Source organism: Pseudophryne corroboree, chromosome 8 (assembly GCF_028390025.1).
Source record: "Pseudophryne corroboree isolate aPseCor3 chromosome 8, aPseCor3.hap2, whole genome shotgun sequence".
Taxonomy (NCBI): Eukaryota; Metazoa; Chordata; class Amphibia; order Anura; family Myobatrachidae; genus Pseudophryne; species Pseudophryne corroboree.
The window spans coordinates 51871808-51897248 of NC_086451.1; the positions used below are offsets into that span (position 1 = coordinate 51871808).

Below are 25441 nucleotides of genomic sequence, written 5' to 3' on the forward strand. Positions count from 1 at the left end.
ACCTGAGTAATACTGGCTTTGTTTTAGTACACCACCATCTCTGTCTGTTCTTTTGCAGATATTTGTACTGCTTCTTGGTACAAGGAATGATGCATATTCAGGCTATTGACATGACGTTGCGTGGATCGAGGCATCAGGTAGTCTTGAAGTATTTGTATAAAAGCTGGGATATTTTCACATTTCCACTACTGTATTTTACTGACATAGTAACTATCATAACACTAGCATGTTTGTCTTTTGTACGGTAGGGCTTCTGGTGCAGATATGCATTTTTTTGCATGTACCTTTTTATGTGAAATTGCATCTGTTCATATGGGTGAGCGCACAGGGTACTTCTAAACTGTTTCTTTTGTTTAGAGGTTTCGGGAAGAGAATAGGGACATTCACACTGGAAGTATGGTGGTGTTGAGTTATTGATTCTACCAAAATGCTAAGCCGATGCTCCAACTCATCCTGTGAGTTGTGAACAAAGAATCCTTTTGTCTTGTCCTACAGTCCAGCCCCACTCAAACTCCAGCAAACACACCTTTAATTGCACCTTCTCCATGACTAATTTAAATGTTGTCCTACCCTTGTGGCGCCATGTAAATAAAGGAGAATAATAATAAACTGTAGTCTCATGTTTGAATGTTATTACGAAAGGAGACTAGCTGACACACTTGTATTCATCAAGGAATACCTCAATCCACCCATCTGGGGAGGCTGTAAACTGCTTGAGGAGCAAAGAGGAGGACTCTGCCACCAACTGATAGACACCAGTGATAAAGGTAACCCCAGGACAGGGCACCCCTCGCTGATCCAAGCTCAAGCACACACTCAATCGGTCAGCATCAGGTTCATTCATGGCTGCAGCCAGTTACCAGTTAAATAAAGAGAGTGAAGTAGGAAATAGCAGAAGCAGAAGCAGATTTTATTTCCTGGAAAAAGCATATTATAAAGGAATACATATTTGCATACAGTGTCGTAATTTCCTTACACAAAGCTTAATCCTATTGGTTAATAAAACTCCTATCTTATACGTAATATATTTGCCAACGTCTATATTTTTTATACTGTATGTGCTTTTAAATGGGTTAGTTAGGGGAATTTTGCTAAAAGTGAGACATGCTATGTCTAGTTATGTTTTCACACCTTCCATACCGCAAACTACTGGACACCTGTGAAGCCTATATGTCTAGCTGCTGACATTTATATTTTACTCAGAAAAGTAATAAAAATAGATCATAAGAAGGTTTCAATATAGTTCACTCAAAGTGCAACGCCTTGCAGTTCTTTCCAATATCAACTCTGATCTGATAAACAATTATAAACAGCTTAGCAATATGGAGTCTATGAACAAAGATGGTTTCCATCTTTATCAATTTCCCCTCTTTGTTTACAATTTTTACCTCTATTCTACCCTTCCTTTACCTGGCCATTGATTCTATAGGGACACCTACTTTCACATCAAGTGTGCCTTAAGGGCACTCGAGACATGGGCTAATCCATTCAACACCCCTATACTCATGCAGAATCAATGTTCCCTATTCTCTTATCCCTAACTTTTAAATTATTATAAGAGTTCATAAATTAGAGGTATCTTCTGAAGATGGAATCATCATAATGTCCATAGTCCTTGCTCAATAGTCCTTGAAAGTCTTTTTGACTCAATATTGTGACAGCAAAGTTCATTAGATTACGTCATCATAACAGTAGGGACAGCTGGAAGCTTCTGTGTATCTGGTATGGCAGGTCTCACAGTAGAAGAATGTGGAATTGTATATTATAGCTCCTCCAATAAGTTTCATATAAATTGGTTGCGGTTTAGCAGTTTCAGCAATGCCTTAGGTAGAAAAACATTTTAGTGTCAGTATCCACATAATAAGCCTTAAAATATGCAATTAATAGCAAAACAAGTCCCTTAGCAACAATAGATAATATTCCTGAAATGCAATTGGTTGTATAGTGTTTATAAAACCAAGAAAAGAAAGAATCTGGAAATACACTGGTATAATTATGATTAGTAGCGAACTGATTTTTCGACTGTATTACTTCATTCATCTTTTCATCAATAATATCTTCTGGGCTAGTATAATTTATTAAATAAGTACAACATTTTACTCCATACATGGTCTGCAAAGTGACACAATAGCCTGCAGATACAGTAAACAATTGGTGACAACTATTTATATTGGTCCTGTTTTACATGTAATGACCAGCATCTTTTATGCCTATATGTCTTTACCTGGGTAATTGTTGACATCCTATGTGTAGACATTTCAGGTGGAGTAAGGGTAGTTAGTTGTGTATATATATTCCTTTTTGTTCTGTTATTTTTGGCATAGTTACTGATTATTGCACTATCACTTGACTCCTCATATAAGTAAGGATCAATCATTACTGTTTATATAAGAATAACCATGCCAACAAGAAGAACTGAGTAACACATTATACATCCCCCAGACCCTTATATGGCCTGGGGCCTCTTAAATTGTATCTATATATTTTGATTATGTATCGTGATTGGATAATACTTCCTTTGTCACTTTCTTGCAATGAGATGCGTCTATTCATGAGTCTCTTCCACTCAACGTGACTGAAGTGGCGGTAGTCAACAGAACTTAAAACGGTCCTTTGAATCTGGGTTCAAGAGACTTTCTTTTTCTTAGTGACCACCCAATCACCTTGCTTTAGTTTATGTGAGTCTTGGGAACAGTTGGCATCTGGAATAGAATTAAAAACTTTGCCGTGCAATTTGGTTAGTTGCTGTTGTATATGCATTACATAATAAGTTAAGTCACCATGTTCATGTTGCAGTTGCTGTGGAAAATAACATACTGTCCTAGCAACAATACCAAAATAAGATTTCATATGGTATTAACCCATGCTTTTAACTTGAAGTATTTGTGAGAACAAAGCAATGGGTAAACATTTTAACCATGTTTTGCCTGTTTCTGTAACTTATTTTTATAGCTTTAGTTTTAAGGTAATAGATACGTTTTTTTTACATGTCTACTACTCTGCCTATAGGGAGTGTAAAAGGCCTGAGTAACACCTAAATCTGACAGAATTGTGCCTAATACTTTTCCTGTGAAATGGGTACCTCTGTTGCTTTCAATAACTTAAGGTACTCCATATTTACATATTACTTCTTGCATTAACTTCTTTGCAACTGTTTTGGCGTTTGCTGCTCTACAAGGCCAAGCTTCAACCCAATTTGAGAATAGGTCTTTGCACACAAGTACATTTTCATACCCAGAACATTTAGGTAACTGGATAAAGTCTATTTGTAATCTCTGAAAGGGGTAGCAAGTTTGTGGGGTACTTTTTGCTGGTACCTTTACAACCTTTCCTGGGTTATGTAAAGCACAAGTTACACACCCTGCAACATAAGCCTGTGCTGCTTGTGTGAAACCTGGTTCCACCCAATGCTGGTTCAGAATCCTCACCATTGCATCTCTTGATTGGTGAGTTTTTTAATGCAATATTTGTGCTAAGACTGGGTAAAGTGAGCGTGGTAAACAGATACGGTTTTCCACCATCCATCTGTCACCGAGTATTCGCCCACCAATTTTTTCCCAATCCTTTTTCTCCTTGCCTAAGGCCTGTGCTTGTAATTTGCACAATAACTGTAAGTCTAATGACTCTGGTGTGACAGTTTACATCACCTGAGTGTCTGGCAGAGGCTGGACTGCTGCAGCTTTTGCAGCCTGATCAGCTAGAGCGTTTCCTCTTACCTCTGCAGTATCCTCTTTAGTGTGCGCTTTGACCTTTATAACGGCTAATTTCTTTGGCAATTGAAAGGCAGCAAATAATGCCCTAATACAGTCTGCATGTTTTATTGGTTTTCCTGAAGAGCCTATAAAATCTCTGCTTTTCCAGATAACCACATAGTCATGAGCAATAACAAAGCAGTACCTTGAGTCTGTATAAACGTTAACTGTTTGACCTTCAGCATAAATACAGGCTGCTATCAGTGCCCTAAGTTCTGCCTCATGAGCTGAACTACCTGATGGCAAGGGTTCCTGTATTAAGATGTCTGTTTCTGTGGTAACTGCAAAACCTGTATGCGGTTCCCCATCCACATAGTACCTGGAGCCATCCACAAATAAATGTAAATCTGCATTTAGTAGAGGATGTTCCTGAATGTCTGGTGTACTTGCGGCTTCAAGGGTCATTAACTCTATACAATCATGTTCTTGATCGTGTGTAGAAATTGAAAAATTTTATTGGTTTTCTGTGCCTGTCATTTCATCATCACTCGCACAATTCCCCTCTTTTGAAACCAGCGGCAATAATGTAGCTGGGTTCAAAGAAGTACAACGTTTGATAGTGACATTGGATGGTGTAAGCAATGCTACTTCATATTTGGTTAGTCTAGCAGCAGATAAATGTTTAGTCTGCGCTTGGTTCAGAATTTCAGTCACTGAGTGAGGCACCTGTACAGTTAAGGGATGACCCAGAACAATATCGGCAGCCTTGTCTAACAGTAACGCTGCTGCTGCTACTGACTTGACACATGTTGGTGCTGCCCGTATGACTGGGTCTAACTGTACTGAGTAATACGCTAGGGGTCTAACCATGTACCTGCGTTAATATTTTTCGCATGGCCTGAAATTTCACAACAAAACAAATTGAAAGGCCTTGCATAATCAGGAAGTCCTAATGCTGGTGTTGATATTATGTTTGTTTTTAACTGACAAAAAGCATTTAGCTGTTCTTGTGTCATTAGTAATGCACCTTGTGCATTTTGTCCCTTTAGGGCATCATATAACACTTGTAGTTTCTGTGATGCGCCTACAATCCACTTTTTGCAATAAGTGATTAGTCCTAAAAGGATATGAGTTGTTTACATGTTTGAGGAGGTTTAACTTTTGAAATAATTTTCCTCCTTTTTGTAGTGATATGCTTACTATAAGCAGAAATGCAGTGTTCTAGAAATTGTACTTTGTCTTGTGCATATTGTAACTTATTTCTATGTACCTTACATTTCTTTTTATATAGGAATAGCAATAAGGGTTGACATTTGGGTTCTATTTAAAAATACCTTACACTTGTTGTTCTTTTGATGGCATCATATAAAACTTAGTTTTCTGTGATGCCCTTGGAATGTATTTTGTACAATAGGTGATTAATTTTAGAAATGACTTAAGCTGTTGTAAGGTGCGTCATAGAGATATTTCTAAAATAAACCTTCCTCCTTTACTGTTATATGCCGAGCATCAGCAGTAATGCAATGTTAATGTATGTTCACCTAACATCTTTCAGAGGTATCATTTATGCATTGTTACAGTTTACAGTTACAATTTTGATTTTATACCATGTAAATGTAATTGTATCATGAGGGCAGACTTCTATCTTAGGGGTATGGACTATGACTACAGTTCTGCCCACTTCTCATACCTAGTTTACCTCATCACTTGGCCCCACCCCTTGTAATAGTTACCCAAACACTTCCTGATTCTCTGACATTTCATTACACACTGTAACTGGAACAGCAACGAGCTGTACATTAAAGAAAATATTTTCTTACATCTGTAACATGTTTCTAATTATCTACCTATGAACTGTTACTCTTTTAGACACAGAGATATTAATTTTACTGTGGAGATTTGTTTAATGCAAATACATGTCATATTTTTAGTCTTATGACAGCCCTTTGCTATTGGCTGGGGCAATATTTATTTGGCCACAACACATTTCATTATACTTATCCAAAACTTTATATTAAGAGAATACTATTTTACACACACAAATAAAACACTGAGAGTGAGCCAGCACTCTCCCAACTCCGAACAGGGGTTAGCTGGAGTTTAATGATAAACCATTACATAATACATACATACATAATACATTATATCACACACTTCCATTGAAGTCTACAAGTCATTTGTAGCCACTGATTCAATACATATTTACCAATGTAATTTACAGACTATATATTTTGCTATTCTGTGGCACAAAATGACAGAAAAGTGCAAACACACTGACTACAATTCATGAATAATCTTTTTACACAATTTGATAAACATGCCGTTTCAGAGACAAAAGCAGCCTGAAACTGAGACCTTTGGACCCCAGTTTTACCTAATGACGGACCAGACCAGCCCACATGGGAAGGCAAAAAGGAGTAAAGAATAGATTACCCACCAGCTGGTTTTATGTTTGCATTTCCATGCCACCTGAGTCCAATTGTCCATCACTAAGCAGGATCCAGAAAACTCATAACCCTTTTTGGATTTTATTTTAAGGTTTAAATTATTTTTACTTTTCTTACATGTCTAATGAACTCCATAAATTGTTGTTTAACATCAGGGAGTTCTGTAACTGTTGTTATGTTAACAGTTCTGAATTTGTTTATACCATGTAGTGGTTCAGAACAACTTTGGGCGCGCTGGATTAAGTCCGTCAGCGGCTACACCAGGTGTGACAGTATTTTATGTGCACACCGGATATAGTCCGCAGGGACCAAATCCTTAAGTAAATTATACACTGGAGGTGCAGATGCCAAACGAGACCATACATACATTTTTCTTAGGAGACATTTTTGGTCTCTTGACATTACATGCTGTACAATTTTTAGTCTACCAATTTATGAGTCTGGGGCATGCACATCTTCAGGTATAATTAGTAGGTCTTTTATTTTATTTTTTAACACTGGCAACCATTTACTGATTAACTTTTTAGATTTAACAGATTTCCTAACATTTGGTTCTTTACAGGGCTTACATTTATAGGACCAAGGTGTTTGACTAATTGGACATAGTGTATCATTTGGTGGGTTACAATGTCTACAATTTGGACATGCCCAGTAACGATACCCTTTGGTTATCTTGGGACCTTTTACGTCTAATTGTTCCCTGTCCAAATATGTCTGCATCTTCAAAATCATCCATATTAATTAGAGCCATTTGTTCTTGAGTTTGTCCTAACTTTTTTAACTTTTTCTCATACTGAAGTAATTTACCTGTTTTAATTTACAAATCAAGACTCTGTTCAAGATTATTATCCTTCACATATCTCCCATAGGTTACTCTAATTTGTTTCAACCTATCCGGGTCTAGAGTGCCATTAGTAGTCACTTTTGCCCATTGAAACAATCGTCTCATACCCTTCAAGCATTGCTCACCATATACATTCTTCATAATGTCCATGGCACTCCGAGGTGCTTCATCCGAAGGATAAGTATTTGTATTTCCCATACTTATGGCCAGTAAGTATTCAATAAAATCCGGGAAATATCAGTAACCTGGATCTAATGGATCCTCAGAGATATAACTGTGAGGAAAATTGCCTGAAACAGAGGTGATTTGTAACCAATTTTTACCTATGTTACTATCCTTTGGAATGAAATGACATTTCATCAATATGAAGACATCATCTGGGTTTTCTCTATTTTCCCAAACCCCTTCTTCTGCGGTGTACACTATGGCTTTTAAAATAAATTAATATCCTCCTCCTAACTTATGTATGATAACTATGCAGACACAATCCTGACAGGAAATTTAACTTGCATTTACTACACGCACCTGTCTTTGTTCACGGACCACAGAGAAAAAGTTTTAAATCATTTCCGTTCCTTTTTTTTTTCCAACTCTGTACGCTATAATTTTTAAAGCGACAGGAAGTACTTTGTTGAGGTGCTAGCAATATATGCAAGTCAGATGTTTTTTGTTTTGTTTTTTTTTGCAATGATATTTTACCATAATTATAACTAATTCCCTCCAATGTCTCTCACTCTAGGAATAAAATGACAACCTTTTCGTATACAAATGTCAAGCCCCTCTTCCCACGGTTCAGAGAATAAGGGTGATTCTCCTGGACTACAAATATAATGTAAATAAAATTTCTGATCGTGGTGTGCCTTTACTAAGAGTACTACACACTTACAAAGGGGGACATGTCTGTTTCATAACTCTGACTTATTTTTAAAATCTTTCTACAATATCCTACACATATAGACTGCAGTAACACAAACTTAACCTATGTTTTAATTCTCAATATAAGACAAAACAAGACAGTGGTTGCAGCAACGTCCAGTTTAACAACCCATCAGTTGGTTATATGCAGACACACTCTAAATACTCAGAATCCATTTACTCCCACATTCATACATTCTTACGCCTTTATAACACATATAAGCACATATAAGCAAGAGAATAGAAGGAAAATGAAAAAATCAACCTGATTAGTGAGTGATCGTTGTGCACCATATCCGATCCCTGTCTGACAACTGAACAGATGGATAGTTAAAGGAATGATAGTTTGGAGATAAAATATCTCTACGTACCATGCGCATGGTTTTTGTGAGTCTCAGTCCACCAACCATCCACCCAGCCGTCCGTTGTTCAACAGGTGATGAGGATCTCTCTGGAAACCTCCAAATTGATAAAGGTAACCCCAGGACAGGGCACCCCTCGCTGATCCAAGCTCAAGCACACACTCAATCGGTCAGCATCAGGTTCATTCATGGCTGCAGCCAGTTACCAGTTAAATAAAGAGAGTGAAGTAGGAAATAGCAGAAGCAGAAGCAGATTTTATTTCCTGGAAACAGCATATTATAAAGGAATACATATTTGCATACAGTGTCGTAATTTCCTTACACAAAGTTTAATCCTATTGGTTAATAAAACTCCTATCTTATACGTAATATATTTGCTAACGTCTATATTTTTTATACTGTATGTGCTTTTAAATGGGTTAGTTAGGGGAATTTTGCTAAAAGTGAGACATGCTATGTCTAGTTATGTTTTCACACCTTCCATACCGCAAACTACTGGACACCTGTGAAGCCTATATGTCTAGCTGCAGACAATTATATTTTACTCAGAAAAGTAATAAAAATAGATCATAAGAAGGTTTCAATATAGTTCACTCAAAGTGCAACGCCTTGCAGTTCTTTCCAATATCAACTCTGATCTGATAAACAATTATAAACAGCTTAGCAATATGGAGTCTATGAACAAAGATGGTTTCCATCTTTATCACCAGTGAATATGCCTGTCGGGATGCACAGCGAAGCAATAAAAGGAGGCATAGGACTGAAAGTTGGGCAAAAATAGAAGAGCACCTAACAGTGGCCTTTACTCCTTTTTCAGGTGAGAGATATATCATAATAATGTATCCATTTACAAAATGTATTGGTTAATATAACTTTGATAATAAACCCCAAAATATCTCCCTTTAAAAGGTGTTTATACCCTGTTTGAAGAAAATATGGACTCCAAACAAAAACGAAAAGGTGGAGCCGAAAAAATCAGGGAGAAGAAAAAAAAGATTATTGAAGCTGATGCCGAAAAATGTGTTAAAATAACTGATATGTTCAGTCGCCATCAACAAGGTCATAATATTCCTGGGAAAACATCCAGTGAAGATGTTTATGAAATACAAATCGATCAAGCAAGTGAAACACAATTTTGTCACCATATTCCTGGGAAAACAACCAGTGAAGAGGTTTATGAAATACAAATCGATCAAGCAAGTGAAACACAATTTTGTCACCATATTCCTGGGAAAACAACCAGTGAAGAGGTTTATGAAATACAAATCGATCAAGCAAGTGAAACACAATTTTGTCACCATATTCCTGAGAAAACAACCAGTGAAGAGGTTTATGAAATACAAATCGATCAAGCAAGTGAAACACAACTTTGTATTCTGGATTCTGGAAGCCCCAGTCAACAGGAACAGACTGTTAAATCTGTGTGTGAGCCTCAAATTGCTGCATTAACAGATGATCTAATACCCATACAAGAAGTCTGTGTCATGAAGGAATTCTTGCCAGAAAAGGAGCGTGAAGAAAGGCAGGATTTAAATGAAACAAGTATCTCTCCATGTACACCAAGTTTAGAGGACCAGTTTCAATTCAACTGTTTTGAGCGGCCCAAAACAAGTCAACTAGGCTTATTTTTTATTTGCCACCCTAAACAAAACATCAGTGATCCAGTCTTAAAGAAAGCTTGCTTTAGGAAAGATGGATCAAACCGCAAGTGGCTGACCTACTGTGAAGAACAAAACGCTGTATTTTGCTCTGTCTGTCTGTCCTTTTCAAAGATCTCTACAACAAATCCATTCATTGAAGGAATGACAGACAGGAGACATATTCATCAAAGAATTGAAGAACATGAAAAAAGTGTAATGCATTGAGCCTGTGCTGAAGCTTACTTTTTGAATGCCAGCAGTGTAGATATCAATAACTTACTGCATTGTAATCAAATGTCTGTACACAGAGAACAAGTCCGAAAAAGACGTCAGATATTGGAGCGTGTCATAGACATTGTGAAAGTGATTGGTAAACGCGGACTTAGCTATCGAGGAAACAAATTTGAGGCTGCATACACATTAGAAGACGCTTCTCTTGATCATGGCAATTTTTTGGAATTTGTTTTACTTCTTAGCAAGTATGATGTGTGCCTTCAAGAACACGTTAACGCTTGCATAGTAAAAAGCAAAAAGTCGCATTCAAGAGGGAAGGGCAGGGGATCATTATTAACTTTGCTCTCCAAATCAACAGTCAATAAAGTTGTAGAAACAATAAAGCAGCTTATCCAGGAGGCAGTGGCAAGTGATGTTAGAGAAGCTGGGATGTTCTCAGTACAAATTAACACAACTCAGGATATCACATCAAAATATCAGTGCTCTGTTATTGTTCGATATGTGCCCGACTGTATTCATGAGAAGCTCCTTGCAGTGGTCGAGTGTGAGTCTTCATCTGGAGAATACTTTCTTAAGTTGCTAATGCAAGTTCTACAGTCATGCAAAATAAATATAAAAAATTGCACTGGCAGCTCTACTGATGGAGCAGCAAACATGCAAGGACAATATAGAGGCTTTTCTACGTGGTTGTCAACAGAATCTCCAGACCAAATTCATGTCTGGTGTTATGCGCATGTACTGAATTTAGTACTGGCAGATACCACAAAGGTTGTCATTGCATCGTTATTTACTTTAATGAATGACATTGCAGTTTTTATTCGTGAATCTTATCAGCGCATGAATGTATGGCTAAATGTCAGTCAGGACCCTCACCATGGAAGACTCTCTGTGATCGGTGAAACTCGCTGGTGGTCTAAAGATGCAGCACTTAGAAAAGTATTTGGCTCATTTTCCCAACCTGATTCTGCTTTGTACATTGACCTTGTTGTCACATTGGCAAAGATTGAAGAGAATCCAAGATCCAAACCTGAAGTGCGCATAAAAGCAAAAACATATGTAGAATCTCTGCTTAAATACGAGACCATTCTCACAGCGCAAATATTTCTTCGTATTTTTGAGCTGACATCACCGTTGTCAAAGTATCTACAAACTAGTGGTTTGGATATATTAAAAGCTCATCACATGGTCACTGGGACACAGGAAAATCTCAGAAAGCTTGCTAGAGATTTTGAAGTGGTTAAGAACACTGCAGATAATTTCATAATGTGGGCAAATGACAAACTGCAAGAACTTGAAGATTGTGATCTTGAAGTACATGCCACCCTGCCTCCTAAAAGGTTAAGAAAGCGGAAAACCATGGCTGGTGAGCTTGCTGAAGATGAAGTAATATCGGATGCCAATACAGCTTACAAGATACAAGTACACAATGTGATCTTTGATGTAATAACTGAGAGCATAACTCGACGTTTTCTTGCTAGTGGTACACTGTATGTGGACTATGCTTGCCTGGACCCTAGGAACTTCTCCAACATAAGAGAACAAGGGCTTTATGTACCAGCAATGGAAGATTTAAGTAAACTCTTGATAAAATTTGATGACAGTGCCACAGCTGAAAATTTGCGTAGTGAATTAAATAGTCTAGCTTTGCACTGGGATAAATTAAAGACATCCGTGCTAGAAGAATACACTGTGAGGGTGTCACGAGAAATACCTGTGGAAGACCTAAGTCAACAATTTCATGAAATGGAGTTGGTAAATAAGGCATGTGCGACATGTAAGAACTGTGCTATTTGTTGCTACCAAATTCTACGGCGATACAATTTATTGTCAGATGCCTATAATGTGATTGGCCTGGCCTACAAATTCATACTGACTCTATCATTAACACAAGTTGCTTGCGAAAGAAGCTTCTCCACCTTGAAGTTCATCAAGAATCAACTGAAGAATACTGTATCCCAGGACCATTTGGATTCCTTCATGCTGATGGCTACAGAAAAAGAAATTCTCATGAGTCTTGATGTGGATTCCATAATCAATAGAGTTGCAGAGAAAAGTGAACTCCTGCAAAGTCATCTCATTCCTTGAAATCTCACCATGCCCAGAGTTTTTGTAGGTCGACAGGGTTCAAAGCAAAAAGGAACTGCCTTGACAAGAACAGGTTGATTGGTTAACCTATAGAAAAATGTTCCAATACACTTATCAATCGTACATTTTATTAAAATATAAATTCAAACCAATTACAGTACATTGATGAATTTCCACTTGTGGGACGTATTACACAAATACTTCAAAACGAAATTATACATTCAAGTAACAGACATTATTAATAAAGATAGTTGTATATAAAATCTAGTAGTAAGATGCATATGTGCCTGCTTCAAACTATTCCTATAGTTGCACAAAAATTCACATATGGTATAAGCAAAATATGATGAATCCTTGTTTGGGAAGTGCAGCATGAGCAGATACTTAGTATTTAGCATAGTAGTCAAAAGTAAGCCAGATGGTATATTTATATTTGTTAATTAGTCCAGTATCCATACTGTAATACAAATACTAGTATGTGTCAGCTCAGGAAACTTCTTTGGTAAAGTACAGTTCAGACAAGGTAGTTGAGAGTGAGTTGGTTAATTAGGGGCAGATGTATTAACCTGAAGAAGGCTTAAGGAAGTAATAAACCAGTGATAAGTGCATGGTGCTAAACGCACCAGCCAATCGGCTCCAATATGTAAATTAACACTTAGGAGCTGATTGGCTTATGCATTTATCACCTTGCACTTATCACTGGTTTATCACTTCATTATGCCTTCTCCAGGTTAATACATCTGCCCCTTAGTGTTAATGAATTTACTAATCCAGTCTTGGTATAAGACAGGTGTCAAAAGCTATTAAATATCAGTGCAGGGACAACAGTGATAAGCATATAATGGTACCATATTTAGTGTTCAAACATTCCTGCTGTTCAGTGTAGATATCGACCGGATTACCGCCAGTCTTGTGTGTGTCTCAGTTAATGGATCCGAGGTGACATGGCAAGCAAACAGCAGTTCAAGATCTGCAAGAGGCAGAGTGCTCATGGCTGCACTTTTTCTTTGCACGGAGGGCTTTAACTAGCATATTGGACACCTGGAACGACATGGCAGGTGAACAACTGCAAATCATACTTACCTACCTGCCCCTCTCCATGAGGGAGAAAATGCTCTGCTCCTGGACTTTCCTGGTAATGTATGATTTCCATCAACTGTGGTGAGCTAGTTAATTGATAAGAAAGGTGTTTCACCACAGGTGATGGCAATCATACATTCCCAGGAAAGTCCAGGAGCAGAGCATTTTCTCCCTCATGGAGAGGGTCAGGTAGGTAAGTAAGGTGCAAATTGCTCATAGCTGCACATTGGTACTGCACTTTGAGGGTTTTAGCCAGCAACATGTTTCATCTGCCATTAACTTTTCAAAGTGCAGCCACTCTTGCTAAATACGAAGGAACTGCTCATGATGTACTTTTCAAACAGAAGTTGATTATCCACCATTTGCACCATATGTGAATATTTGAATGTATTTTTGTCTCTGCAGTATACAAACATAGGGGCAGATGTATTAAGCCTGGAGAAGTGATAAAGCAGCGATAAAGAAGTGATAAGTGGTAGGTCATAATGCACCAGCCAATCATTACAGGTTTGACAAATGACAGATAAAAGCTGACTGGCTGGTACATTATCACCTTCCACTTGTCACTGCTTTATCACTTCTCCATACGTAATACATCTGCCCCATAGTATCAAGCAGACACATTTACATCTAGATACTAGATTTTTAATGAAGTCTTTGTACCTTTTTCATTTTATGGATAGTGTTTATTTTAATTTATTGTCAATGTATTTATGTAATATGTACCACATGTGGACGTGGACATCCATCAATGTATTGTGGTTTAAATTCATATTTTAATCGACATTGTGATGACGGCAGGCGTTTGCTGTTATATTTCTATTGCTGATTGCTGCCCAGTTCTTCCAAAAGGTATAAATATCCCATTCAGTTACTGACGCATAGCCGCCAACATGAATATAAAATGTGATTGTGCAAATACAATGTGGCTTACTACTGCCCAGTTCTTCCATGGTTTATAAATAAACCCAGGTATAGGGTTTTACCTCTTTCAGTTTGTAGTCCTAGAAGGGAATCTGCGGCCAACTTGCCACCCCATTAGTTACTGGCTCATAGCCTTGAACATGACCCCTCCCACCAGGTACACAATGCTCTGGTCCTGCACTTCTCACTACATTTATGATTGCAGCCACCACTGTTAAATGCACCTTTCTTATCAATATAGTTGTGCAACTGTAGGTGGCTGCAATCATAAACTATATGTGAACTGGGCAGGTGCTACCATTACGCAGCTGCCTATGGGTGTCGGCCACTGGAGAGCGCCGCTGAGTCCACAAAAAGAAAAGATGTCTCTTTCAGCAGTGGCAAGCTTTAGGATCGCCCCCGGCACTGCACTCTCACCAGTCAGTGCGGTAGACTGGAGTGCTGGCCACCCCTTCTCTTTCCTGCAGTCCTCTTCTTCCCTCCAAAAGCTGCCAGCCTGTCGCTCACATAAGCTCCGCCCCATAAGCAACACAAGGAGCTGCTGCTGCATGGAGCCACCTAAGGCATGTCTGTTATGCCTTTTTGCTGATGAGAAAGCATTAATAAGTGGGTGAGTTTGTGTGTAGGGGTTGGTGGGCTCATTTGTGTCAATGAGTGCCAATAAAGCTAGTGTGTGTGTGTGTGTGTGTGTGTGTGTGTGTGTGTGTGTGTGTGTGTAATAAGTGCTGGCAGGGTGAGTGTGAGTTGGGGGGTTCTAATGAGTGCTGGCAGGGTGAGTGTGTGGTACATTTAGTGCTGGCAGGATGAGTTTTGGGCTCTAATGAGTGCTGGCAGGGTGAGTGTGTGTTGGGGGTTCTAATTAGTGCTGCCAGGGTGAGTGTGGTAAATTTAGTGCAGGCAGTATGAGTGTTGGGGGTTCTAATGCGTGCTGGCAGGGTGAGTGTGTGTTGGGGGGTTCTAATGAGTCCTGGCAAGGTGAGTATGTTGGAGGGTCTAATGATTCCTGGCAGGGTGAGTGTGTGATGGGGGTTCTAATGAGTGCTGCCAGGGTGAGTGTGGTACATTTAGTGCTGGCAGGATGAGTGTTGGGGGTTTAATGAGTGCTGGCAGGGTGTGTGTGTGTGTGTGTGTGTGTGTGTGTGTGTGTGTGTGTGTGTGTGTGTGTGTGTGTGTGTGTAGGGGTTTAATGAGTGCTGGCAGGGTGTGTGTGTGTGTGTGTGTGTGGAGGGGTTTAATGAGTGCTGGCAGGGTGAGTGTGTGTGGTAAATTGAGTGCTGGCAGGGTGAGTGTGCTGTGTGTTGGGGCTTCTAATGAGTCCTGGCAGGGTTAGTGTGTGTAGGGGAGTTAATGGGTGCTGACATACTGTATTTTGGGGCACAGATGTGTAGCATAAATATGTATTGGGGGCAGTGTAGGGCATAATCTCACTATGGCATATAAATGTGAGGCATAGCTGTTTTGCAAATTGTTTATTGGGGGCGCAGATGTGTAACATTTTATGAATTGGAGGGAGAAGGGGTGGTAGGTGAAATGTGTCCTAGGGCCCACGGAAACTTTGCAACGACCCTGTGTGGGAAGTCCAGGAGCAGAGCCTCTAGTACCTCGTAGAAGGGGTCATGTTGGAGGGTCTGCTGACATTGCACTAAATTAGTGCTTTATTGCTGGCTTCAAATGTTTGTTTTACATACTGTAATAACGAAAATATTTTGCTGCTGTGGCTTCTAGTCACTTGATGTTTCAATAAGTCATTATTGCCTTTAACTAAAAAAATAATAATAATATCTGAAATGTTTTATTGTGCAAGTACAATGTGGCTGATTACTGCCCAAATCTTCTGTGGTTTAAGAATAAACCCAGGTATAGGGTTTTACCTCTTTCAGTTTGTAGTCCTAGAGGGGAACCTGGGGCCAACTTGCCACCCCATTAGTTACTGGCTCATAGCCTTCAACATGACCCCTCCCACCAGGTACACAATGCTCTGGTCCTGCACTTCTCACTACATTTATGATTGTTAAATGCACCTTTCTTATCAATATAGTTGACCTACTGCAGGTGGATGCAATCATAAACTATGTGGAAAGTCCAGGAGCAGAGCCTCTAGTACCTGGTAGAAGGGGTCATGATGGAGGGTCTGCTGACACTGCACTAAGTGAGTGATTTATTGCTGGTGTCTAATGTTTGTTTACATGTTAACCTAACTATTACATATAACTAAAATGTTTTGCTGCTGTGGCTTCTAGTCTTGTTTCAATAAATCGTTATGGACTTTACCTACAAATATAAAAATAACTGTACAAGTACAATGTGGCTTACTACTGCCCAGTTCTTCCTTGGTTTATAAATAAACCCAGGTATAGGGTTTTAACTCTTTCAGTTTGAAGTCCTAGAAGGGAACATATGTCCAGCTTGCCACCCCATTAGTTACTGGCTCATAGCCTTCAACATGACCCCTCCCACTAGATACAAAATGCTCTGGTCCTGCACTTCTCACTACATTTATGATTGCAGTCACCATTGTTAAATGCACCTTTCTTATCAATATAGTTGTGCAACTGTAGGTGGCTGCAATCATAAACTATATGTGAATTCCAGGAGCAGAGCCTTTAGTACCTGGTTGGAGGGTCTGCTGACACTGCACTAAATGAGTGCTCTAATGCCGGTGTCTAATATTTGTTTACATGTTAACTTAAGTATTTTATATAATTAAAATTTTGGATTTATGATGTGGCTTACATACAGTAATTTATATTTCAATAAATTACTATGGCAATTGAATCTCAAATTGTACTGTATTTCATTCAGTGGGAACTAGCATGGACACTATGGCCCTCATTCCGAGTTGTTCGCTCGGTATTTTTCATCGCATCGCAGTGAAAATCCGCTTAGTACGCATGCGCAATGTTCGCACTGCGACTGCGCCAAGTAACTTTACTATGAAGAAAGTATTTTTACTCACGGCTTTTTCTTCGCTCCGGCGATCGTAATGTGATTGACAGGAAATGGGTGTTACTGGGCGGAAACACGGCGTTTCAGGGGCGTGTGGCTGAAAACGCTACCGTTTCCGGAAAAAACGCAGGAGTGGCCGGGGAAACGGTGGGAGTGCCTGGGCGAACGCTGGGTGTGTTTGTGACATCAACCAGGAACGACAAGCACTGAAATGATCGCACAGGCAGAGTAAGTCTGGAGCTACTCTGAAACTGCTAAGTAGTTAGTAATCGCAATATTGCGAATACATCGGTCGCAATTTTAAGAAGCTAAGATTCACTCCCAGTAGGCGGCGGCTTAGCGTGTGTAACTCTGCTAAATTCGCCTTGCGACCGATCAACTCGGAATGAGGGCCTATATACTGTGGTTTAACAACATATTTCTATGTCATTAAATTTTTTTGAGTTTATGGGGTATATGCAATTGCGGTCGAATTCCCGAAAATGTCGAAAAACGGGACATTTTTGCCAAAAAAAATAAAATAATTGACAATGCAATACAGTACTTTTTGCCAAAAAAAACGCCATTCCATATTCGACTTTTTGAAATTCGACATTTGTCAAATTCAACATTTCTGCAATGGTACAAATGCGGCATTTCGACAAAAGTATATTCAATTGAAGATTGTAAATTCGACAACAGTGCTTTTAGACAGTAAATTCGTCATTTTCAATACGCCACACTTTGCTGGCAGAATCTAATAAAAAATGTTAAAAACATGTTTTTGTTTGTTTGTTTTTTTGTGTAATAGCATATCTATTTATATTAGAAGGGATTAGGTACTTGGTTTGTCTATTTAGGAGGCACAAGTATTATTTTTTTTTATGGAATGGTGTAAAAATTAGAAAAAAAAATGCGTGGGGTCCCCCCTCCTAAGCATAACCAGCCTCGGGCTCTTTGAGCCGGTCCTGGTTGCCAAAATACGGGGAAAAAAATGACAGGGGATCCCCCGTATTTTAACAACCAGCACCGGGCTCTGCGCCTGGTCCTGGTGCAAAAAATACGGGGGACAAAAAGAGTAGGGGTCCCCCGTATTTTTTTGACCAACACCGGGCTCCACTAGCTGGACAGATAATGCCACAGCCGGGGGTCACTTTTATACAGTGCCCTGCGGCCGTGGCATTAAATACCCAACTAGTCACCCCTGGCCGGGGTACCCTGGAGGAGTGGGGACCCCTTCAATCAAGGGGTCCCCCCCCCAGCCACCCAAGGGCCAGGGGTGAAGCCCGAGGCTGTCCCCCCCATCCAAGGGCTGCGGATGGGGGGCTGATAGCCTTGTTGAAAATGGAAGAATATTGTTGTTGTTTTTTGCAGAAGAACTACAAGTCCCAGCAAGCCTCTCCCGCAAGCCGGTACTTGGAGAACCACAAGTACCAGCATGCGGGGGGGAAATGGGCCCGCTGGTACCTGTAGTTCTACTGCAAAAAAAAACACCCAAATAAAAACAGGACACAGACACCGTGAAAGTATAACTTTATTAATAATAATAATAATAATAATAATTTTATTTATATAGCGCTCTTTCTCCAACAGGACTCAAGGCGCTTTACAGATATCAAAAACAGTGCACATGATACAGAGGATTTGAGTAATACAACAATAGACAAGCAACACAGACATAAAAGAAAACCTTAAGCACACAGAAAGCGTAATGCAGGATTGGTGTAGGCATTTTGGGTAATAACTTCCAAGGGTTGTGTATTCCACCCTCACAAGGTACCAGGTGCGGCAGCCATCTTGGGCTCTCAGCGTAGGATTACCCAGGGTGGAATAGTCCACCCCTAGAAGAGATGACACAAAATGGGGGTGATTTCAGAGTCCTACAGTTCAGAGTAGGGTTCCATCAAAACCATCAGGCCTATGTATTTTTCATCCCATCCACAAGTGTACCATATGGGGCAGCCATGTTGGGCGCACTTTGAAGGTTACACTGTGGGAGGTGAGCCATAAAAGGGCCAAGTTCATATATGGGAAGACTGATGCTTATGTAGTAGTATGATGATGTACCCTGCATGTAGGGCACAATGGAAAGGTGTGCAATCAGTGGAGGTAAACATTACAGGAAAAACACATGGTGGGGTGGAAGCGAGCAATGAAGAGAAGGAAAAAAAAAAAAAAGACACAATAGCAGGTAACTAGTGGCAGAAGTAGAATTGGGATAACATTTTGATCAGATCTTAGTACGGGTGGGTAGGAGAATGTGGGGGGCATACTCAGAAGCAATGGAGATGTCCCTGCTGAGCCTGGTTCTGGTGCTGTGCCCCCACAGTTCCCTGTTCATCTTGATGGTTAGGCACACGGGCAGACTTGATGTTCTCAGCCAGAGAGGTGGTAAGCCTGGTCTTGGTATTCTCATGTTTGAGGCGAGGAGAGGCCACATAAAGTTCCAGTGTTTTTTGGTTGTAATGCAGTCCTTCTGTTAATTTGTAAGTTTGTTTACCTTCTGTTTTCCTTCGGTTTAACACAGGTATAACACTGCTGTTGTTTTGAGCTGCCACTTGATAACTAGCCACTTCATATACTAGTCATTGCAGCGTCCTAATAGGCCTGGCGTCCTATGCTATTTCATACATTCCGACACACATACTTACCTATGTTGACACGCTGACTCTGGGCTCGTCTCCAATGTCGACGTCCGGAGTACCTGAAAATAAAATTATACTCACCTGATCCAGTGTCCGGTTCTTTTATTGTAATCCACGTACTTGGCAAAAAAAAAAACCCATACCCGAACCAGACGGACTGAAAGGGGTCCCATGTTTACACATGGGACCCTTTTCCCCGAATGCAGAGACCCCCCGTGACTCCTGTCACAGAAAGGTCCCTTCAGCCAATCAGGAAGCGCCACTTCGTGGCACTCTCCTGATTGGCTTTGCACGTCTGAGCTGGCAGACAGCGCATAGCACAGCTCCCTCCATTAGTTTCAATGGTGGGAACTTTGCGGTCAGCGGTGAGGTCACCCGCAGTCAGCGGCTGACCGCGGGTAACCCCACCGCTGACCGCAAAGTTCCCACCATTGAAACTAATGGAGGGAGCTGTGCGATGCGCGTCTGACAGCTCCGACGCGCATACAGCCAATCAGGAGAGTGCCACGAAGTGGCGCTTCCTGATTGGCAGAAGGGACCTTTCTGTGACAGGAGTCACGGGGGGTCTCTGCATTCGGGGAAAGGGGTCCCATGTGTAAACATGGGACCCCTTTCAGTCCGTCTGGTTCGGGTATGCGTTTTTTTTTTGCCAAGTACGTGGATTATAATAAAAGAACCGGACACTGGATCAGGTGAGTATAATTTTATTTTCAGGTACCCCGGACGTCGACATTGGAGACGTGGCCAGAGTCTGCGTGTCAACATAGGTAAGTATGTATGTGTCGGCATGTGTCAAATAAAGTTGTATTTTCACGGTGTCTGTGTCCTGTTTTTATTTGGGTATTTTTTTTTTGCAGTAGAACTACAGGTACCAGCGGCCCCCCCCCCCCCGCATGCTGGTACTTGTGGTTCTCCAAGTACCGGCTTGCGGGGGAGGCTTGCTGGGACTTGTAGTTCTTCTGCAAAAAACAATATTCTTCCATTTTCAACAAGGCTATCAGCCCCCCATCCGCAGCCCTTGGATGGGGGGGACAGCCTCGGGCTTCACCCTTGGCCCTTGGGTGGCTGGGGGGGGCCCCTTGATTGAAGGGGTCCCCACTCCTCCAGGGTACCCCGGCCAGGGGTGACTAGTTGGGTATTTAATGCTACGGCCGCAGGGCACTGTATAAAAGTGACCCCCGGCTGTGGCATTATCTGTCCAGCTAGTGGAGCCCGGTGCTGGTCCAAAAAATACGGGGGACCCCTACTCTTTTTGTTACCCGTATTTATTGCACCAGGACCAGGCGCAGAGCCCGGCGCTGGTTGTTAAAATACGGGGGATCCCCTGTAATTCCCCCCCCCCCGTATTTTGGCAACCAGGACCGGCTCAAAGAGCCCGAGGCTGGTTATGCTTGGGAGGGGGGACCCCACGCAATTTTTTTTCCGGGTTTTTCCCCGTTTTTTAACATTTTTAAAAATCTAATCAAAATCCGTCAAAACGGACGTTTTTCGACAGCGGGACTGTCAAATTCGTTTTTTATTGAATATGTCGAATTCCGGCACCCACCTGCCGGAATTCGACGGTCGAATTGTGTCGAATTTAAAAACGGGCGAAAAAGTGCCGCAATTCGCCCGGAATGTACTTTCATTTACTTGTGCTCTGCATAACAAGGGAAATGATCAAGGTGGGCAGAAGATCTCATAAGCATGGGCCAATGCTTCATGTTGCATTGTACCCGCAATGCCCCATCAGCATGCTACAATTTCATGAATGGAGGTCACAAGCAGGTGGGCCTGCGTGCTCAAAATGCCAGGGCTGATTTTTGGTCCCAGTCCGGCCCTGGGCGTATCTACCACTGGTGCAGCAGGTGCATTGCACTGGGGCCCCTGTGGACAAAGGACCAGCAATGATTATCCCCTAGACCCACTGCAGACTCTGATGTGCAGAGAGAAGGATGGGCCACACTGTCTGAGGGACCTGTCCCTTATCTTAGGCAGGGCTGACCTTGTGTGTGCTGGACTGATAGAGGAGTCCTGCCACCTCTCAGCACTGATATCACAGCCGCGTACTGCCTCTAATTAACCTACAGCTGCACTGGTGTATGTATAATGGATGCAGTGTGTGCGGTACACACAGGGTCCAGGGGGGCCCACACCTTACACCCTGCACCCATTATTTTTTATACTTACCCTCCAGGGTCCCACGGCGCAGCAGCAGCGCTGCAGAAATCACTGGGAAAACGGCACGTTGCAATTTTCTCTGTGTTTTGCGCATGCGCTGTAGGAAAATCAATGGGAAAATGGCCACCGCTCCATTTTCCCGGAGATCTGCGCACGCTCCGTTTCCTAGGCGGAGGTGGGCAAACAGATGCGGCGGCGTAAAAATGTGGGGCGTGGCATGGGCGTGATCACGGTTGCTGCATGACATTACACGCAGCCGCCGCGATTATAAAGATGTTGGCGGGCCTCCGGTGGATGCAAACAAGGTGCGCTGGCAGGAGGCAACCTTAATTTCTATGATGAAGCAGAAATTGCGATGCGATAGCAATTTCTGCTTCATCAAGGGGGGAGGCGGCGGTCAGCATGCTGGGCGGCCTAGCCCTGCGATGGATGACCCCCAGCATGCGTTCACAAGGATTGCAAATTCTGCTAATTAGCTTCAGGTATCTGGAATTGCATTCACATTACATGCGGCTCAAAATGGGGCTCTCAGTGCGCTCCTTTAAAGTGCATCTTTATCTACAGTAATTAGAAAAGTTGTGTCACTTAAATGTGTGCAAGAATGGATGCAGCCTATGGGGGTCATTCCGAGTTGTTCGCTCGTTGCAGATTTTCGTTATACTGCGATTAGTCGCTAACTGCACATGCGCTTAGTTATTTTACTAAAAACTTAGCTGTTTTGCTGTAGCGTCTGCGGCGCTTTTCAGTCGCACTGCTGTTCGGTAAATGATTGACAGGAAAGAGGCGTTTCTGGGCGGCAACTCAGCGTTTTCCCGGCGTTGGCTACAAAACGCAGGCGTGTCAGGGAAAAACGCGGGAGTGTCTGGAGAAACAGAGGAGTGGCTGGCCGAACGCTGGGTGTGTTTGTGACGTCAAACCAGGAACGAAACGGGCTGAGCTGATCGCAGTGTAGGAGTAAGTCTCGAGCTACTCAGAAACTGCTAAGAATTTTCTATTCGCAATTCTGCTATGCTAAGATACACTCCCAGAGGGCGGCGGCCTAGCGTGTGCAATGCTGCTAAAAGCAGCTAGCGAGCGAACAACTCGGAATGACCCCCTATATTCAGCTTTCTAAAGAAGCCCTATCCAAAACTTCCAATTAAGTAAAACAACCAAGTAAAACACAAAAGAATCAAAAGGGTACAATGGCCCTTCACAGAAAATATACACATGCACAATAGGTCCTTGGGGCCTCATTCAGAGATGGACGCAGCCGCTGCGTTCACATGCAGCGGCCACATCCACCGGGGCTGTGCACATGCACTGGCTATAGTGCACGTGTGCAAGGGTGTAGCTACCATAGGTGCAGGTAGTGCAGCTGCTATGGGGCCCAGAGCTGAGAGGGACCACCTTCCCTGTCACAGTTGCATGTGTTATATACAAGGGTGTAGCTACCATAGGTGCAGGGGGTGCAGCTGCTATGGGGCCCAGAGCTGAGAGGGGCCACCTTCCCTGTCACAGTTACATGTGTTATATACAAGGACGTAGCTACCATAGGTGCAGGGAGTGCAGTTGCTATGGGGCCCAGAGCTGAGAGGGGCCACCTTCCCTGTCAGTTACATGTGTTATATACAGGGTGTAGCTACCATAGGTGCAGGGAGTGCAGCTGCTATGGGGCCCAGAGCTGAGAGGAGCCCACCTTCCCTGTCACAGTTACATGTGTTATATACATTTTTCACCATTGGGTGGTACGTAGGGGTCCTTTCAAACTTTTTCCTTGGGCCCTGCAATATATGTAGGTATGCCCCTGAACCTACTCATTGTAGTGTGGTATAAAATTAACTGGAGGGCATTTTAATGTTATATAATATGACTCGGGGCACTGTAATGAGGCACAATATGAACGTGGAGCACTATATATCATAATGTGAATTGGGGGTATATATATACACATAATGTGTACTGGAAGCTCTGAAATGTGACATAGGGTGAACTTAAGCGCTACTACGATTCATAAAAGAAACTAGGACACTACTATGGGGCATAACATTAAATAAGGCTCTACTATGGTTCAGAATATGAACTAGGGCACTATTATGGGGCATAAAATTAACAACTGCTGCAGAGAGGGGTCTCTTTAGAAGCATTGGGATGGGGGCCCCTTCAAAATGTTGCTGTGGGGCCCACAAATTTCTGGCTACGCCCCTGCATGTGTGCAGCCCTTCATCATATGGTGTCACGCCAAGCTGTTTTTGTGAATCCGTTGGACTCAGACCAACCGAAGGAGCAAGAGCTCCAGAATGCAGGAAACAAGGAGGACGAAGGTAGTTCATTTTCATATATTTATTAATGGTAACAGAGCAGAATTAGACTGTAGGGATACTGGGACTGACTAGTTCTGGGTTGGAAACTGTAGAGAATGTCCACTGAGTGATACGAGGCCAAAACAAGAGTATTGTGAGGAATAAGCTTTAGATGGTACGAAGATGTGGCAGAAGAACTGTGAAGACTGTTTGCTGGATGATGCGAAGACGTGAATGAAGAACTGTGAAGACTGCTGGATGATGCGAAGACGTGAGTGAAGAACTGTGAAGGCTGTTTGCTGGATGATGCGGAAGACGTGAATGAAGAACTGTGAAGGCTGTTTGCTGGGTGATGCAAAGAGGTGAATGAAGAACTGTGAAGACTGTTTGCTGGATGATGCGGAAGACGTGAATGAAGAACTGTGAAGGCTGTTTGCTGGGTGATGCAAAGAGGTGAATGAAGAACTGTGAAGACTGTTTGCTGGATGATGCGAAGACGTGAATGAAGAACTGTGAAGACTGTTTGCTGGATGATGGGGAAGACGTGAATGAAGAACTGTGAAGGCTGTTTGCTGGATGATGCAAAGACGTGAATGAAGAACTGTGAAGGATGTTTGCTGGATGATGCAAAGAGGTGAATGAAGAACTGTGAAGACTGTTTGCTGAATGATGCGAAGACGTGAATGAAGAACTGTGAAGGCTGTTTGCTGGATGATGCAAAGACGTGAATGAAGAACTGTGAAGACTGTTTGCTGGATGATGCGAAGACGTGAATGAAAAGGTGAACCGCCACGGGAATCCTGCAGAATTTGCGGACACCGGAGAGAGAGCGGTTAACCATGACCGCGCACTGGGGAGCTGGGGAGCATAATGCAGCGAGGGCTGGCTGAGAACTCAGAGAGTAAGGTGGAACCAATACCAAGAGACGCAAAGACTAATCTGCGGGAGCACAGAGCTAGGGTACTGAGAAACTGCAACAAAGCACTGGCACAGAATGCAACAGTCCCAGCCTATTTATAGGCAGCAGGGACACAGGATTGGCTGTACTCACCCATCCAGCTCATTGGTGCTGCTCCTGGTCTCCAACATGGCCGCTCCCTGCATTGCAGACATTCCAGGAAGCTGCCGCCACTAGGTCCTCCCCTCCGGCTCCGGGAAGACGTCACTCCCGCCGCCGACCGCGCCGCATCCCCATGCGGCCACCGA

The 25441-nt window shown here is 42.0% G+C and overlaps 1 long non-coding RNA gene across 1 annotated transcript in view; it reads right to left on the reverse strand.

Annotated features, from left to right (window-relative positions):
- Nucleotides 1-679: 679 nt before the first annotated feature.
- The window catches only part of LOC134948414 (uncharacterized), a 42509-nt gene continuing 17747 nt past the window's right edge, over nt 680-25441 (reverse strand). Inside the window, exon 3 of the long non-coding RNA XR_010182952.1 lies at nt 680-2702. This is a non-coding gene — a long non-coding RNA (uncharacterized LOC134948414). The remainder of the gene's footprint in view (nt 2703-25441) is intronic.